General features: G+C 46.9%; 1 protein-coding gene across 2 annotated transcripts in view; it reads right to left on the bottom strand.

Moving 5' to 3' along the window:
* Nucleotides 1–19,662, bottom strand: part of PPFIBP2 (PPFIB scaffold protein 2) — a 246,930-nt gene that overhangs the window by 166,432 nt on the left and 60,836 nt on the right. The gene's annotated exons all lie outside the window — the stretch shown is intronic.

Genomic DNA, 19,662 nt, shown 5'->3' with positions numbered 1-19,662 from the left:
ATGATACTGTTCAAATCCTAATACATTATTTGCATTTCAAACTAGATTTGAAGGTGAAGAAGGGGTTTTTTACCTGGGATAGTGCCTCTAATATCTAGTAGACACTGGGCGAATATAAACTTCAATGAAACTATTGGATTTAGGGGACAATTCTGCATGAAAACTGATTATTATTTTCCCTGCAGAAACTCGCCAATGTAGAACATCCACAGAATTTTCTGTTCTTTGCAAAATATAATCCGTAATGTCTTATTTATTTTTAATTTTTTTCATGATTCTGAAAAGCCTCAATTATTTTTTAACAGCTGTGTGACTGCCTTGAGTGTGGAGCCAGTCAAACAGGGAGAGCATCAACTCCCCTTTTCATAAAGCAGGTGCTAACTCTCAAGTCTACTCATGATAATCAAGTTGCTAATTGCAACTTATTTTATTGACAGAGATGTGGGTTAGCTTAGGAAATCTTGAGTTCTAGGCCTAGCTCTTACACAGGGTTGCCAATTGTCTTAAGACCTAGTCTACAATGACATGTGTTGTCACCAAAGACTGCCTTTTTGGAGACAAAACAGTGAGAGCATTTACACTACAATGAGACTTTTGTTGGAAAAAATTCTGCTGTTTTGTTTTGTCCAGAGTCCCAGCTTCTACCAGTATCCCACAATAATTGCCTTGATGGCTGTGCTCAGCGTTTTGTGATCTCTGCTGCCCTGCAGGCATCCTCTTTCAAAGCTCCAGGAAGTATCTGACAGCTGAGTGAGTTTGGGGACAAACAAATCATTGGAATCATAGAATCATAGAACACTAGAACTGGAAGGGACCTCGAGAGGTCATCAAGTCCAGTCCCCTGCCCTCATGGCAGGATCAAGCACCATCTAGACAATACCTGATCGATGTCTGTCTAACCTGCTCTTAAATATCTTCAGAGATGAAGATTCCACAACCTCCCTAGGAAACTTATTCCAGTGTTTAACCACCCGGAAAGTTAGGAACTTTTTCCTAATGTCCAACCTAAACCTCCCTTATTTCAGTTTAAGCTCATTGCTTCTTGTCCTATCATCAGAGGCTAAGGAGAACAATTCTTCTCCCTCCTCCTTGTGACACCCTTTTAGATACCTGAAAACTGCTAACATGTCCCCTCTTAGTCTTCTCCTTTCCAAACTAAACAAGGCCAATCCTTTCAGTCTTCCTTCATAGGTCATGTTCTCTAGACCTTTAATTATTCTTGTTGCTCTTCTCTGGACCTTCTCCAATTTCTCCACATCTTTCTTGAAATGTGCCCAGAACTGGACACTATACTCCAATTGAGGTCTAATCAGTGCAGAGTAGAGCAGAAGAATGACTTCTTGGGCTCGTCTACACTGGCCCCTTTTCCGAAAGGGGCATGTTAATTTCACAGGTCGTAATAGGGAAATCCGCGGGGGATTTAAATATCCCCCGCGGCATTTAAATAAAAATGTCCGCCGCTTTTTTCCGGCTTTTAGAAAAGCCGGAAAAGAGCGTCTACACTGGCCCCGATCCTCCAGAAAAAAGCCCTTTTCCGGAGGATCTCTTATTCCTACTTTGAAGTAGGAATAAGATATCCTCCGGAAAAGGGCTTTTTTCCGGAGGATCGGGGCCAGTGTAGACGCTCTTTTCCGGCTTTTCTAAAAGCCGGAAAAAAGCGGCGGACATTTTTATTTAAATGCCGCGGGGGATATTTAAATCCCCCGCGGATTTCCCTATTACGATCTGAAAAATTAGCATGCCCCTTCCGGAAAAGGGGCCAATGTAGACGTAGCCCTTGTGTTTTGTTCACAACACTTCTGTTAATGCATCCCAGAATCATGTTTACTTTTTTTACAACAGTGTCACACTGATGACTCATTTTTTATCTTGTAGTCCACTATGATCCCTAGATCCCTTTCTGCAGTACTCCTTCCTAGACAGTCGCTTCCCATTCTTTGTGTTTGAAACTGATTGTTCCTTCCTAAGTGGAGCACTTTGCATTTGTCCTTATTAAACTTCATCCTATTTACCTCAGACCATTTCTCCAGTTTGTCCAGATCATTTTGAATTATGACCCTATCCTCCAAAGCACTTGCAACCCCTCCCAGCTTGGTATCATCTGCAAACTTAATAAGCATACTCTCAATGCCAATATCTAAATTGATGATGAAGGTATTGAACAGAATCAGTCCCAAAACAGACCCCTGTGGAACCCCACTTGTAATGCTCTTCCAGCAGGATTGTGAACCATTAATAACTACTCTCTGAGAACAGTTACCCAGTCAATCATGCACCTACCTCATAGTAGCCCTGTCTAAGCTGCATTTGCCTAGTTTATTGATAAGATAAGACCATATCAAATGCTTTTACTAAAGTCTAGGGCTACGTCTACATTGCCCAGTCTTGCGCAAGAATATATGCAGAATCATGGCAATGAATATCGCCGTGCCTCATTTGCATACTTATTTTTGCACAAGAGACTTTTGTGCAAGAAGAAGCAGTCTACACTGTTCTTTCTTGTGCAAAAACCCCCTCTTGTGCAAGAGCCGTCCTACCACTTATTGTAAGTGTAGACTGCTCCTTCTCGCGCAAAAGCCCCTTACACAAAATGGCGGCTCATTAAGTATGCAAATGAGGTGCAGCGATATTCATCGCCTTGCCTCATTTGCATATGTTCTTGCACAAGACTGGGCAGTGTAGATATAGCCTAGGTGTATCACATCCATCACTTCTTCCTTATTCACAAGACTTGTTATCCTATCAAAGAAAGCTATCAGATTGGTTTGACATGATTCATTACAAATCCATGCTGGTTGTTACCTATCACCTTATTATCTTCCAGGTGTTTGCAGACAAATTTCTTAATTACTAGCTCTAAGTATGCTTCTGTTCTGCTACTGCAGAGGAAGGGCTGGAGAGACTGCTGCGGTGCTTTGACATTTCTTAGCTGGGAGAGATCACAGAGCAAGGAGGCTATCCCAAGAAGCACAGGGATCAGCTCTGCCTTCCCACAACACTGCACTGTGGGATGCTTACACCACATTGCTTTGCTCTGTCTGTCGACAAGGGAGCTAGCAATATGGCCATGAAACGTTGACAACAGCAGGCAGAAAAATTGGCTTAACCAGTTTTCACTTTTGGTGACTTTTGTATGTTGATAGCACTTTTGTCACCAAACCTTCCCAGTTTAGACATAGCCTAATTCCACAAAACCAAACACCTTCCTTTTGCTCACTCCATCACATCTACCTCTGTCACTCGTTCTCCCTCATCCTGACTCACTTTCACCAGGCTGGGGCAGAAGCCTGGAGTGTTGAAGGGGGTGAGGACTCCATCTGGGATATGGGGCAGAAAGGAAGTGACTCTGGGCTGAGGCAGGTGGTTGGGATTGCAGAAGTGAGTGCAGGCTCTGACTGGGATGAAGCCAGGGATGAGGTGTTTTCATTACAGTAAGGGCTCTGGGCTGGGACCACAGAGTTTGGAGTGCAGGAGGGGGCACAGGTCTGGGTTTGGAGTATGGAAGGTGGTACAAGCTCTGGGAAGGAGATAAGATGTGGGAGGGGGTTCTGACCTGGAGCAGGGAGGTTGGGGTGTGGGTTATGGCTGGACAGCTCCTGGTCTGCAGAGCAGTGGGCCTGATCAGGCTCCCTGCCTTCCCTGGCTACATCCAGCTCCTGGAAGTTGCTGGCATGTCTGATTCCTAGGCAGAGGGGCCAGGGAGCTGCCTGCCTGCAGGTGCTGCCCTCTGGTGCTCCCATTGGCCATGGTTCCCAGCCAATGAGAGCTGCAGAGACAGTGCTCAAGGTGGGGTAATATGTGGAGACCCCAGCCACCCCTGCCCCTGTGTCTAGGACACAGACATGTGAAGCAGAGCCAGGATAGTCCCTCCTTTAGCACCACTGTGTTGACAACTGAACTTTTAGCAGTCTGGTTAGCAGCTGACCAGGCTTCCAAAGTTCCTTTTTGACCAGGTATTCCAGTTGAAAATCGGGCAACTGGCAAACCTGTTTTTACACTGACTTCTTGGCTGGCATTAAGAAAGAACCTAACTCTCCATCCCCATTTATAAAATGTGTATAATAATAATAATAATAATAATAATAATAATAATACCACTTTCAGGCATGTTACACATGCATATTTTAAGTGTTTTAAAGATTCAAAATCCTAGGCATTTTACTGATATTGTCATCTTCTTATTACTTAATGATTCAAGCAAACATCAATCAGTTTGGTTAAACCCTGAGTTTATAAGCTTTGTGCAAACTTCTGAACCCTTAAGGGCTCATCAGCTTTACTTCCCTTCCTTTACAGTTCTCCCTTTGCTTTCATATTTCCTCCTTACACATACATTTCACCTATATCCATCACCCTGCAAACTCTCTGGCAGTGATTGCTGCTTCCCCATCTCTTCCCTGGGCTTCCCCAAATGTGGTCCAGCAGTTCTGGTGCCACGCATTCTGACAAATCTCTCACGTTCATTTCAATCCTGGTTTCTAAAACTTAACATACTTACCTAATTAAGTTACATCAGTTATTTAGAACCATCTGCAACTGCTGGGTATAGATGCATGTCTGATGGTAGCGGGAGCTGCTGACAGGGAAGATGTGGGACCCTTACTGAATGAAGGAGGTAAGCTAGTAACAGATGATGTGGGAAAAGCTGAAGCACACAATGCTTTTTTTGCCTCTGTCTTCACAGACAAGTCAGCTCCCAAGACTGCAACACAGATTGCAAAGGAGGTGGGAAGGAGGTGGCAGCCCTCAGTGGAGAAGAAACAGGTTAATAACTATTTAGAAAAGCTAAACACACAAATCCATGGGGCCGGATCTAATGCTTCTAATGGGTGCCAAGGGACTTGCTGATGTGATTGCAGAGCCATTGGACATTATCTTTAAAAACTCATGTCAATGGAGTGAGATCCCGGACAACTGGAAAAAGGCAAATGTAGTGCCCATCTTTTAAAAAGGGAAGAAGGATAATCCAGGGAACTACAGACCGGTCAGCCTTACCTCAGTCCCCAGAAAAATCATGGAGGGGATCCTCAAGGAATCCATTTTGAAGCAATTGGAAGAGGGGAAAGTGATCAGGAATAGCCAACATGGATTCACCAAGGGCAAGTCATGCCTGACAAAAGTGATTGCCTTCTAAGATGAGCTCTGTGGACATGGGGAAGTCAGTGGATATGATATACCTTCATTTTAGCAAAGCTTTTGATACAATCTCCCACAGTATTCTTGCCAGTGCGTTAAGGAAGTATGGATTGGATAAATGGACTGTAAGGTGGATCGAAAGCTGGCTAGATTGTCAGGCTCAGTAGGCAGTAATCAACGACTTGATGTCTGATTGATGCCCAGAATCAAGCAGAGTGACCCAAGGGTTAGTTCTGGGGCCAGTTTTGTTCAACTGACCTGGATGAGGGGATGACCTGGAGGAAGTGATGGACTGCACTCTCAGCAAGTTTTCAGATGACACTTAGGGTGTGTCTAAACTACATGGCTCCGTCGATGGAGCCATGTAGATTAGGCTGATCAGCAGAGGGAAATGAAGCCGCGATTTAAATAATCGCGTCTTCATTTAAATTTAAATGGCTGCCGCGCTCTGCCGACCAGCTGATGATCAGCTGTTTGTCGGCAGATCGGGGCAGTCTGGACGCGCCACTGTCGACAAGGAAGCCTTTGTCGACTGGCGCAGGTAAACCTCGTTTCACGTGGCATACCTGTGCCAGTCGACAAAGGCTTCCTTGTCGACAGCAGCGCGTCCAGATTGCCCTGATCTGCCGACAAACAGCTGATCATCAGCTAGTCAGCAGAGCACGGCAGCCATTTAAATTTAAATGAAGACGCGATTATTTAAATCGCGGCTTCATTTCCTTCTGTCGATCAGCCTAATCTACATGGCTCCATCGACGGAGCCATGTAGTTTAGACAAACCCTAAGATAGGGGGAAGGGTAGGTACGTTGGAGGGCAGGAATAGGGTCCAGAGTGACTTAGACAAATTCAAGGATTAGGCCAAAAGAAATCTGATGAGGTTCAACAAGGACAAGCGCAGAGTCCTGCACTTAGGACAGAAGAATCCCAAGCATTGTTACAGGCTGGGGACTAACTGGCTAAGTAGCAGTTCAGCAGACAAGAACCTGGGGATTATAGTGGATGAGAAGCTGAGTATGAGTCAACAGTGTGCCCTGGTAGCCAAGAAAGCTAAAACTTAGTTGGGGATGCTAGGTGTCTGGTTTCTCCCAGACTGTCCGTTATTTGGGTCCCCCGTCTGGTAAAAAAAAACAGAAAATACCGGACATGTGAAATGTCTGGTATTTCCTGTTTCCCTCAGCAGGAAGCCTGGTGAGGAAAATTTTCTGGCGGGGGAGTGAGGAGCGCAGGGCCATTTAAAGGCACAGTGGCCTTTTTTTTCTTTCTTTTTTTTTGCTCAGCAACTTTGGTCTCCCCCCGCTTTTTTCTTTGCTCACCAGAATTTTTTCCCAGTTTTTTTTTTTGGGGGGGGGGGGCGGGGGAGAGGTTCAGTATTTTTTTAAAACCATCTGGCAACCCTAAACTTAGTTGCTACTGGTACCTTAACGGAATATCCTGACTCGTGTTTGTGTTACGTCTCATCATTAAACATTAAACCCTTTGTGGAAATAATAGCATACATATGTCAAAATTAAATTTTTTCAGTTCCATTCTCAAGGCTGCTTTCTCAGCTATGTCATACTCTTCCGACCTTCAGCTTATTTTTAAATTCTACAGGGCTTTGTTTTTGTAAAAACCTAAATATTTATCATTTCTTTTTTGATCTTCACTAACAGCTACACAAATTGGTTTTGTTCAGCTCCTATAGCAATGAAGAATTGGATAAATAAGTACCCATTCAATGTGTTGTCAGAATTATGTGGATAAGAGAGATAAGACTGTTCACCATTAATAAAAGATAACTTCTTGCAAATTCTCCCACCAATTATGTATCAATTATGCATTACTGCATTGTGTGGTGTAACAATGCTCCGAAAACATAGTGAAGTATCGCCCAACCAACACTGTCAAGAAATACTTTCATTTCAAAAAGGTTTTTCATTAGAAAAACTACCATGTACTCTCCTGGCTGTTCCAGCAATACAATGATATAAATACTGCTATAGATTTAAAATTCAGTGGGAAAATCTGGTTTATTATTTTAGTAGGGAAGAGCCTGTCTAAGGGAACAATTCATACCACATGGATATAGTTCAGACTGGATGATCTGTATCTCTTCTGTGAGGGTATGTCTACACTACCCTCCTAATTCGAACTAGGAGGGTAATGTAGGCATACCGCACTTGAAAATGAAGCCCGGGATTTGAATTTCCCGGGCTTCATTTGCATGAAGCCGGCCGGCGCCATTTTTAAATGCCGGCAGTTCGAACCCCGTGCCGCGCAACTACGGAGTAGCTAGTTCAGATTAGGCTTCCTAATGAGGAGTGAGGAGTACAGCTAGTTCGGATTAGGAAGCCTAATCCGAACTAGCTACTCCGTGCCGCGTGTAGCCGTGCGGCACGGGGTTCGAACTGCCGGCATTTAAAAATGGCGCCGGCTGGCTTCATGCAAATGAAGCCCGGGAAATTCAAATCCCGGGCTTCATTTGCAAGTGTGGTATGCCTACATTACCCTCCTAGTTTGAATTAGGAGGGTAGTGTAGACATACCCTAACTGATAAATGCAATTATAGATTATGTTTCCGATTCTCTATTTATTTTTCTTGTCTGATTCCCTATTTTTTTTTTTTTTTGTCCTATGGAAAAAACTGCTTAGTGGTTTTTTTAAAAATTATTTTTAAGAAGAAATAGCTAAGGATGTAAAAAAAAACCTCACAAATGCAAAGGTATACAAAACAATCAATAGTATAAGAAGGCAGGTCCAGGACTTAAGGTATTACCAACTCCAAGCTTACAAAACTCCATGAATGAGGCCACCAAAAAAAAAAAAAAAAAAAAAAGAGCTTTAAAAATAAATATATGCTGAAATCTTTTTTTTTTTTTTTTTTTGTCTTCTGGTTTTTTAGGCATTAGAATACACTGAGCTCACATTTTCAAACTTTTTTACACAACCACAAAGGGCCAGAAATATACTAAAATAAATAAAGCTGCAATTCTCAAGCACACAATACACTTCCAGGAAAATAACAATTATTGTGCAAGTTGATAAAATCATGACAGTGAGCAGCACTAGGTCAAAGAGGACATTTAAATACACTGAAAGATAGCAAATGTAATAGTGGTATGAGGAAACGCTTTCTACACATTGGTACTCGTTGCCACAAGATATCACCAAGAGCAAAAGCTAAGTAGGATTTGGGAGAAACTGGACATTTATACAGTTAACAAGAAGAGAACAGAGTTCCACCAGTCAATATTTAAAATAAATCAACAATTGTGTTTCAGGTTTAACCAACCTTTACCTATTGGATGTCAGAAAGCACTTTTCCCTTGGGGTCATAACTGCCTACTGTGGGGTTTCTGGCAGTTGACTCTGGCTACTTTGGGAGACACTCTATTGCACTAGATTCCTGGTCTGATTGAGTATGATAATTCCTATGTTCCTAGTTTGTTTTCTTGTATTTTAATAGACCTTAGAATTCAAATATATTCTTTAGACTTATCAGCTTGTTATGACTGAATGTAATCAAGTACATAAGTACCAGCATTAAATTCAAAGAAAACAAAGCAAACACTTAAGTGCACTAGTGAATCAGGTACTTTTGCCTTAAAGATAGGGTAGCTTTTGAAAGCTCAATTTGGAGAACTCTCTGAAAATGTGCATGACTCTTTGCATTGCACCTGACGGTACACTGGCAGAGGCACTATAAGAATACTGGTGTCTCAGACAAACCTGCAGATGCCTGACCCTCACCATCCCATAGTAATCCACCAACACTCAAAAAGCAGCATTTGGATGTTGACAGTCCCTCATCATTGTGCTGCAGTATTCTCAGGGCTAGCCCAATGGCTCAAATGTGGGGGGAAAGGCGGATGGGGGAAGTGCATCAGTGACCATGAGGCTAGCAATTGACCATGATTCAGGCCTAGCAAGGACTTTGAATGCAATCCATTGGATGGATCATCAATACGAATCAAGTACTCAAGTAGGATTACCAACTCTGTAATGTTTAATAAACAAGGCACTTCAGCAGGAGTGCTGGGACCTCCCTTGCCCCGCCTCTCCCCCCCCTCCCCCGAGACACTGTCTCTGCTCTGCCCCAAAGTTCCCCTCCCCACTATTTGCTCCTCTTTCACCAACCTGTCACTCACTGCTTTTCTCCCCTTCCTTTCCCCGCCCTCTTCTCTCTGCCTGGGCTAGGAGGAAATTGCCCATGGAAACGAAGCTGGGAGCAGCAGCCATCTGACATAGGTAGGATGATCATCTGGCTCCTCCCCGCCTCCCCACCTGTAGTAACCAGACTTAGGTGTCTGGTCAGTAGATCTGAGCAACCTATCAGAGCCCCATTTAAACTGAAAATCAGACATCTGGCCACTCTGCTTATGGGGTTTGCTATCAGTCTGCAGGTGGGGTCCAAAACTAATCTACACCACACCATTATTCCGGAATAACAATGTGAGTGTCTACACAGAAATTCTGTTATTTCAGAATAAATTCTGGCTTATTCCGGCTTTTGTAAACCTCATTCTATGAGGAATATCACCTCTTCAGGGCAGAACCCCACTCCTGCCCCTAGTATGAAGACATCCTGGGGTGCAGTACAGCCCCTTCTCCACCCCGATAGTGGACTCAGGGCTGGAGACCCGTCGTTGCCTGCCCAGGGGTCACAGTAGAGGATGAGGAGGAGCAGGAAGAGAAAGAGGAGAATTAGGAGGACCCCAACACAACCAGCACTGTCACCTCAGTGATACTGGAGCCGGTACTCCATGGCCTGGACGTGTCCCAGGCATCTTCCGAGGCCAGGGAGGGAACATCAGGTGAGTGACCTTAGTTACCTGACACACACAGAGTGGAGGTGGCGGGTGGCGAGGGGCTGGAGGGCGCTCCTCCTCACTCGGCCTTCTCAGCTTGGGGAATTGCCCTGCAATCCGTGCACATGGATGCATGTGCAGTGCCAGTCTGCACCACAGCCCCAGGCAGCTGCGTCTGAGCACCCCAAGGCTCCTACTCCCAGGCTCTGGGGAGGCCAGACACGCTTCAGACACCAGGGGGGGGGGGATGCCCTCCCACCACAAGCCACCACTAAAAGGAGGCTGGGGACATGGCCACACATATGCATGCACACAGACTCTGGAGTGCCACACACGGGCATGCCTGCACGCTCAAAACAGCATGCACTCCCAGGGACAGCGCTGCCAGGCACAGGTGTGTCTGCTGCTCACGCCTCCCGTACATCCTCAACCCCTCTTCCCCAGCGACCAGGGATACAAGGTCTCTCCCCTAGGGATGCCACCACTGCTGGAGCCGGCATGTGCATGGCACTAATGGAAGCCCAGGCAGCCCCCGGCCCTCCTTCCGCCCATTGGACCCCAGTGTGGCCGGCAACCTCCCATGCCTGCTTGTCCCTGGGATGTCGGGGGTGGGAAGCATGATCCCCTGGGGACATCTGGGCCCCTGTAAGACAGGGCCTGCTGTCCAGGTCACATGTGGTCTTGCTCCCAGGACATCACCTTCCTCTGTCCCGGGAACTGTTGGTCTCAGCTCACAGATGAGGGCAAGGCCTCAGGGATAGTGTCTCCAGGAATGACTAACCACCTCTCTTTATTCTCCCCAGCCAGATCAGCTGTGACAGGGGAGCAGGCAACACCACCTGAGCCACCCACCCGACCCCAGGGAGCCACAGGTGCCAGAAGAACCAGGAAGACCTGATGTGGGAGCACGTCTCCATACTCCAAGCCCTGCACAAGATGCTGGTCCAGAAGATCTGAGAGGATACGCAGTGGCAAAGAGAGATGTGGCCAGAGTTGTTGCAGCAACATGTGGATGATCATGCAGGCTCTCCTTGCCCACCTGCAGCCAGCTCTTGCTCCTGCTGCCACTCCTGCTGCCACTCCCAGTTCCCTGATCCTGCCATCCCTCCTGCTAGATCCTGCCCCCACTCTCATGCCTGACCCTACTCCAACCACGCCTTCTGTTTCTCCCCCTAGCCTCCCCGGGCACCTCCTTCCCCCCCCCCCACACCTGTAGTTGTCGAGGTCTCCACATACAAGGTGGAGGAACCACCCAATCATGCAGCACTCTCAGCCCCAGCCCTGAGCCTCTCCTCCCCATCCACACCCTTTTAGCACCCTCCCACTCCAAGATTCTCTTCCCCCCTTTTCCTCCCTCCCCATTCCAGGTCCCTTCCCTGGTCCCTCCCCAGTTACTTATATCCCAAATAAATAACCAAAGTGTTCTTTTTTCCAAAACCAATTTTTTTTATTGTCTCTGCAGGGGGGAAGGGAGGGGTTGTTGTGGGAAAGGCAAAGGGGGCAAGGCACAGGCCCCTAATAGGGAGAGTGTCACTGGGGTTCTTGTGAGAAACTCTTCTTCAGGGCCTCCCGGATGCGCACCCCTGCCTGGTGGATGGCAGCTGTATGTGGCTGCTCAAAAGGCACTTCCCTCCCGGTCTCTGCCCCCCACACTGGAAGGAAGGCCTCCCCTTTCCTCTCCATGATGTTGTGGAGCACACAACATGCAGACACCACCTGGGGGATGTTCTGCTCCCCCACATCCAGGTGGGACATTAGGCATCTGCACTGCACCTTGAGACACCCGAAGATACACTCGGCCTGCATGCGGGCCCTGCCCAAACAGGTATTAAAGTGGCCCTTGCTGGGGTCGAGGTGTCCAGTATGGCTTCATTAGCCACAGTATGAGAGGGTAGGCTGCATCCCCCATGATGCACGGTGGTGTGTCCATGTCCCTAACCCTGAAGCTACACTCAGGGAAGAAAGTGCTGGCCTCCAGCTCCTGGTAGACGCTGGAGTTTCTGAAGACACGGCTGTTGTGCACCTTCCCTGACCAGCTGACAAAGATGTCTGAAAACTGCCTGCAGTGGTTGACCAGGGTCTGCAGGACCATGGAAAAACAGACCTTTCGGTTAATGTACAGAGATGCCCGGTGGTCTAGAGCCTGGATGGGGATGTGGGTGCTGTCAAGAGCACCCCCACAGTTGGGGAAGCCCAGGGTGGCAAAGCCAGCGACTATGGGGTCCACGTCACCAAGGTGGATGACCCTGCACAGCAGGACAGCATTGACGGCCCTCACCACCTGCAGGAGACAAACAATCAAATGAAACAGAATCACAGGATTGCCAGAGCCCTTGGGAGGTCCCTGAGCCCTTCCCTTCTTTCCCCCAAACACACCAGGAGCCATCCCCTATCTAGCACAGCTGTGTGAGGACTTCCCCTCCACCCCAGTCCCACTCTCATTCCCACCCCCTTTTTCAGTACATCATTCCCCGCTCCTGGGACTGCAGCACAAGGTGCCATACCTGCATGACAAGGGTCCTGACAGTCGAATTCCCCACACCAAACTGGTTGCCCACAGATCGGTAACTGTCGGGCATGGTGAGCTTCCAAATTCCAATGGCGACCCGCTCCTCCAGAGGGATGGTGGGTCACATCTACGTGTCCCATTGTGTGAGGGCAGGGGTGAGCCAGGCACATAGCTCCAGGAACGTTTCCTTCCTTATATGGAAGTTCTGGTGCCACTGCTGGTCGTCCCATCACTCCATGATGAGACAGTCCCACCAGTTGGAACTGGTGTCCAGCTGCCAGAAGCAGTGCTCCACAGAGGAGTGTGTCTGAAAGAGCTGTACTCCCACACAGATGTTGAGGGTCTCCTCAAATAGCTCTGGGTCGTGTTCCTGCAGGACCTGCAGGGCAGCCTGCAGAAACTGCTGCATGACGGTCAGGGGCCATCGCATGTTTAAAGGCAGCTCCAGCTCTATTGCAGAGTGTGCTGTGGTGTCCAAAGGCAGGGCAACCAGAGCACGCAGTGCGAATGCTTTGCTGTCCCTCAGAGAGGGAAGCAAGCAGAAGAATCTGAGAAATGGGTGTACAGGGACCCCCCTGTCCCTTTAAGCATGTGTCTCAGGTAGCCTCAGGCAGCAGCTCCAGAAAGTCACTGCTGACCTGATGCCCTGCCTGAACTGGTTCTGGGTGGCCTTAAATGCAAGATAGCATCCAATCAGTGTGGATGCTCTATTTCAAAATGGCAAAGCGCTGTTTTGATGTGCTTCTTGTGTGTAGACGTGCTATTTTGAAATAAGCTATCCGGAAGATCTCTTCCAGAACAGCTTATTCCGAAAAAAGCATGCAGTGGAGATGTAGCTGTAGAGCAGACCTAACTATGGATATTGCTTTGCTGACTGTCCTTTGATTTGCTACACCACTCATGGTCACAGCAAGTCACAGGTACCTTAGTGCAAGATCAGAGACCAGAAAACTGGAGAACCAATTAAAGTCCAATAGTTATGCATTCAGAAACATGGATTAGGTTCAAAACAATTCTTTCATTTTGTAAAACATGATTCTCTCCATTCAACAAAAATATTTGCAGAACTCTGAAATTTATGATGGTCATAGCGAGCAGAAAATAATGGCACTGCTTATTCAATTTATTTGAAAATAACTATTTAGATGCACAAGATATTACAATTATAACAATATTAAAGAAAGTTAAATGTTAGGCATCAAATTATTGAGTGTCCCTAATTGCTTAAAAATTGCTGAAGAGCTAATTAGTTTATGGAAATGTGGAAACGTGTCCTTCAAGTCAAGGATGGAATACCAAACCTCCCGGATTCACAGAAGGCATTATGGTGGCCAGAGAGATCATCCACAACTTCAGCATCTTCATGGACATATTGAAGTTTCACAGATATAGGATGGGTCTGAGACCTCTTTCACCGAGAGTAAAACCCCTGCTCTTGAGTTCCAGCGGAACCTCCTCCTCAATTTCTGCCAATAGGAGCTTTGTATCTCCTGCATAAGGAGTTGCTCATGAGAAGGTTCCCAGAAGAGGGACGGGGGGGGGCGGGGGGGAAAGAATAGGGGGGGTGAAGAGAATTGAAAAGAATATCTCATTTCTTCCAATGAAAGGACCCAACAATCTGAAGTAATCTGGATTGAGGCCTTGAAGAAATAGGATAGACATGCCAAAAAGGAGAAGGAAGAATCCAGTTGGCTGTTTGGCATGCTATCCTTGGGCTATCTTCAAAAAGGTCTGCCTAGGGCCTGGTGGTTGTTTGGACAAACCAGAACCCTGGTTGTCTGGAAGTTGGGTTTGTCGATGGCAGTTTTGGTTTCAAGACCACCTTCTAGTGTCGTCCTGTCTGGGCTGGCCTTAAACAACAAGGTCCGAGCTGAGACTTAAAATGCCTGCGGCCAGAGCAATATGACTAGCATGGGAGTCCTTTAAGCTATGCAGCTTAGAGCCCATCTACTCTGAAAATATTGTAGCACCCACAAAAGGGAGGTTTTGTATTATCTGTTGCACCTAACCAGCTAAGTGCAAAGCCTGCAGCCAGGAACAGCTATGCATTACTATGCCTGATGACATGGCACACGTTGCTGTATCCGCAAAGCCTAGCCCTGCTTGTAATGAGGTTGAGGCCACAGCCTTGCCCTCATCAACAAGAACAGAGAACTCGGCCTTGGAATCTGCAGGAACCAGCTCAGTATATTGGATACCATGTCCTAAGACTTGAAACATTGGCCTGCTGGTTGGTGATGCGAAACTGGAACCCTGTGATGGTGCTCGTTTTCCTTCCAAAGAGGTCCAGCTTCTCTTTGTGTCCTAAGCCCATGGGACAGCCCCAGCTGTTCCTGCCTCTCACACTCATTGACTGCCACCACCCCGAAGACTCTGGTAGAAAGTGAACAAAGAAGTATTCATATCCCTTAGAGGGTATGACATAATTCTGCTCAACCCTTTTTGCTTTATGAATCAGAGAAGCTGGAGTTATTTTGAAATAATGTTGCTGTGTAGACGTACTCTAAGTAACTGGCTACATCATCAGGGTCTTGTGCTCCTGGGAACATACACAGAATTCGTGTTTATAGAAGCTGACAACATGGAGTAGTTTTGTGTTAAGTTTTGTAACTTTAAGCCTCAGTGTCTATTATGAAGGTTTCCAGAAGGTAAGTCTGGGAATGCAGAAGAAAGCTATTTCAGACATACAGCAATTATCTTTCCAGAAAGAGCAAGATCCCACAGGCAAAGCCATACTTGGTTAAAAGACAGATTCAATCTGAAATCAGGAGGAGGCGGATATTAAAAACAATGGGCCCTATATTACACTGGATTCCGAAATCATGTCCTCTGTAGATGGAGCATTTTGTTTTATGGTTGATAAAAAGAGGTTTTTAGTATTGATCTCTGTCTACAGATTCAAGTTCAGTTAGTGTCAGTCTGTTCCAGTGCACAGTAGCAAAGCCCCAGACAAATTTAACACAATTTAGACATACAGAGAAATCCAAGCTAGGCGTCTTTGCTTCTATAACTGTATCTATTTCACTGAAAAAAACAGATATACTAGTTACTTGTACAGTGTACACTTCTCTGCATCGATATAAGAGCTGCTACTGTGGGTGCACTCAGGCAACACAAAGAACATAATGTGGACGTGCAACAGAGTGTAATTACGGCAGTGGTTGTGTGTCAATAGAACTTACAACTTTGTAGTGTAGATGTCGCCTAAGGAAAAATCATACACAACAAAACATGCTCTGTGGGACACAGCAGGTCACAAGGAAAGAGCCAACATACCAAGTCAAATCAGAATGGGAAAAAATATGAAAATGTATCTGCAATTTAGCAATTACAGGAAGAAAGTTTTGCATAGCCATAGGGTGAAGTTCAGACAGGTATTCTGACATTCAAAAATAGTACTGGGCCTTTTTATACTTTGCACAGGGAGAAATTGGTAACCTTTCCCAGCCCATAGAGCAGTGGGAAAGTCTGACATTATCCTCATTATTTCCCAATAAACACAGATAGAAGTCTGAACACTGGAATGGGGAGAGACTGATTAGTAGTTCAGTTACTCACCCACTGAAGTCAGAAGCAAATTTTCAACAGACTGCAGTGGTAGCAGGAGGCAGCTCTTGATGAGCATTTGGCAAGATGCCTGGGATCCCTAATGGTGTCTCATGAGGAAGCTCTATTTGCATCTGAGGAAACATGTTTATCTAGAAAACATGTTTATTGTCATCAATCACACAGAGAACTCACTGAAGTACTCAGATGGACTATTTAATACTTGACTAAAAGATTATTCCGCCCTCTCCCACTTTTGGACAGCTGAAGTAAAATTAGATGCATAGTTACTTGAAGTTTGCTGGAGTACTTCATCTTTTTATGGGTCTACAAAAGAATGTAAGTGCCTAGCATGCTGTAACAGTCAATCTGCTAATCATGTGATAAAAGGGAGAAATTAGAAAGCTTATGTTATATATAGCACCTTTTATCACAAGAATGCCTTCCATGATTGAAGCTCTTAATAATCACAAAGCTGTTCCTGCTATGTCCTTCAGCCATTGAAGGGAACCTTTTGCATATTTCTATGAAGGTGTAAACTGTTACAAAATTAACATGTATATTTATAAGGAACAAAATTCTCTAAGCAGTTTAGCACATATAGTTATACACCTACGGGTAAGTCTAGACTGCAGACTTTTTTCGACAGAGGCTTTGTCGAAAGATACTGTCAACAAAGCCTCCGTTGAAAAAGAGCGTCTAGACTACAACCAGTTCTGTCGAAAAAGCACCACCTGCAGAATTGCCCACATGCTCAGGGTTCAGCTGATCGCCATATTTGGGGTCGGGAAGGAATTTTCCTCCAGGGTAGATTGGCAGAGGCCCTGGAGGTTTTTCACCTTCCTCTGTAGCATGGGATACAGATCACAGCTAGAGGATTCTCTGCATCTTGGGGTCTTTGAAGTATTTGAAGGCTTCAATATCTGAGATATAGGTGAGAGGATTATTCTAGGAGGGGTGGGTGAGATTTTGTGGCCTGCACTGTGCAGGGGGTCAGACTAGATGATCATAATGGTCCCTTCTGACCTTAAAGTCTATGAGTCTATGAGTAAATAGAAACACAGCACAGGACTTTAGAGGGATTGGCTCACCTGATGAGAAGTGCTCCCCCTTTTGTCCCCCAGACAATCCCTTCCCTGGCCCTGCACCATGGCAGGGTGAGGCTGAGAGAACTTCTACCTCTGCCACCCCATCCCCAATTCCCTGTGCCTGGTCCTGACTGCCCCCTGGACTGTCCCCTGAGAGTGACTTACCTCCATCAAGACGACCCCGATGGTAGGCTTCCCCACACCAAACTGATGCCCAACAGAGCGGGGTGGCCAGCTTCCAGAACGAAATGGCGACGGCTTCTCCAGGGGGATGGCAGGCCGCAAGTGGGTGTCCTGGTGTTGCAGGGCAGGGGCGAGCCAGGCACAGAGCTCCCGGAAGGTGGCCTTCCGCATCCGGAAGTTTCTGAGCCACTGATCATTGTCCCACTGCTGCAGCACTAGCCGGTCCCACCAGTCCGAACTGGTGTCCAGCCTCCAAACCCGCCTCTCAAGGAAAAAGTTGGGGGGCAAGGGCAGAAGGGCTGCAGCCTGAGCGAGGGGCTCAAAGCTGGGCTCAGGATCCAGCTCTGCTGCCAAGGTCATCATGCTCTCCTGAGCATGAAGCAGAGCTTCCAGCAGCACGGTGTGGGCAGGGGCAGCTCATGGCAGCTCAGGCTCCATGCCCAAAAAAGCCAAAATAACACTCAAACAAAAGAACAAAACAAACAAACAAACACAAGAACAAAAATACAAACAAACAAAAAAACCCAAAAAAGTCAAAACCCAAGCAAACAAACAAGCAAACACACACAGAAGCAAACATACAAACAAACAGACAAACCAGATAATACACAGCTGTGGTGTCCGACAAAGCAAGGCAACCAGAGCCAGGAAAATTGCAGCAGCTTTGCTTTCCCTATAAAGGTTGGCAAGCTAGAAGCAGGAGCAGAGGAACGGCTATCCAGGACTATCCCTTTAAGCACGTGTGTCTGCAGAGAGCATGCAGCAGTGCCTGGGCTTTATGGCTGCCCCGTGACCTTTCAGAAGCACTTCCGGGTGCCTTCTTCTGTTGACAGAGCGTCCTGCAGTCTGGACGCTCTTATGTCGACAAAGCTAATCGCTTTGTCGACAAAGCAATGTAGTCTGGACGCTCTATGTCCACATAAGTTTTGTTGACAGATTCTGTTGACAAAACGTATGTCAACATAAGCCTGTAGTCCAGACGTACCCTTAGTTATGTGTTTTGCTTTTTTAGAGAAAGTATTTTAAACATTCTAATGTTATATAGTGAAGCAAATCTCTAGGAGTGTGTCTAGACCACAGGGTTTTTGACGACAAAAGTGGACTTTTGTCGACAAAACTATACCTGCATCTACACTATCACCACGTTCTGTTGACAGTAAGTCGACAGAAGGCAGCAGTTTTGTCCATGGTGGTGAACCTCATTTTACGAGGAATAACGCCTTTTTTCGACAGAGTTCTGTCAACAAAAGGGGCTATTGCATCCACACTGCTTTTTTCTATTTGTCCCATTCTACAGGTGGTGACGGCCATCAATGCAGAGCTGCTCCACAGGACCATTTGCCTCGGAGACCTGCAGACCATCCTGGCTGGATTTGCGGGGCTGGGGTTCCCAAACTGCGGTGGAGCACTGGACGGGACTCACATCCCCATCCGTGCCCCGCCCCATCGAGCAGCACAGTACATCAATAGGAAGGGCTACTTCTCTATGGTGCTGCAGGCTCTGGTCGACCACAGGGGACAGTTCGCTGATGTTTGTGTCGGGTGGTCAGGCCGTGCACACGATGCCCGTGTGTTCAGGAACTCATACCTGTACTGCAGGCTGCAGGCTGGGGCATTCTTCCCAGAGAGGAACCTGGCAGTCAGGCATCTGCCTACATGCATCATGGCCGATGTAGCCAATCCTCTCATGCCCTGGCTCATGAAGCCCTACACCGGCCACCTGGACGCGAGCAGGGAACTGTTCAACTAGCACCTCAATATGGCTTGCTTCCAGTTGGAGTGCGCCTTCGGCCGTTTGAAGGGCAGGTTTAGGTGCCTGCTGACGCAGCTGGACATGGGGGAACACAACATCCCCGATGTGGTTGCAGCATGCTGTGTGCTGCACAACCTCGTAGAGAGAAAAGGGGAGGCCTTCCTCCCTGCGTGGAGGACGCAGACAGAGATGGAGGGGAGGCAGTTTGGGCAGCCCAGGACAGCTGCCACCCGGCAAGCCCACCAGCTGGGCCTGTGCATTTGGGAAGCCCTGAGGGTACGTCTACACTACAGCGCTAATTCAAACTAACTTAGTTCAAATTAGTTAATTCGAACTAAGCTAATTCGAACTAACGCATCTAGAACTAAAATTAGCGTTTTGCTAATTCGAACTAGCGCGTCCACACTGATTGGACGCAGGGGCGCATTTAAGGGTGGCTGAAACCAGTTCTGGCAGGGCATCAGGTCAGTAGTTGCTTTGTGTGGCTGCTGTATGAGGCTATCTGAGGCTCGTGCTTAAAGGGACCCCCCTGGACAGCCGGTTCTCAGCTTTTCATGCTTGCTTGCCAACCTCACCGAGGGACAGCAAAGCGTTGATCTCTGCGCCCGTGTGTGTCGGTGCTTCCCTTCGGGGACGCCGCCGCAGGTGGCAACATGGAG

The sequence above is a fragment of the Pelodiscus sinensis genome, chromosome 5 (genome assembly GCF_052426305.1).
Source record: "Pelodiscus sinensis isolate ZL-2025 chromosome 5, ASM5242630v1, whole genome shotgun sequence".
NCBI classification, from domain to species: Eukaryota; Metazoa; Chordata; order Testudines; family Trionychidae; genus Pelodiscus; species Pelodiscus sinensis.
Note: the sequence above shows the minus strand (reverse complement) of the source record. Positions and strands in the feature narration are given on the sequence as shown.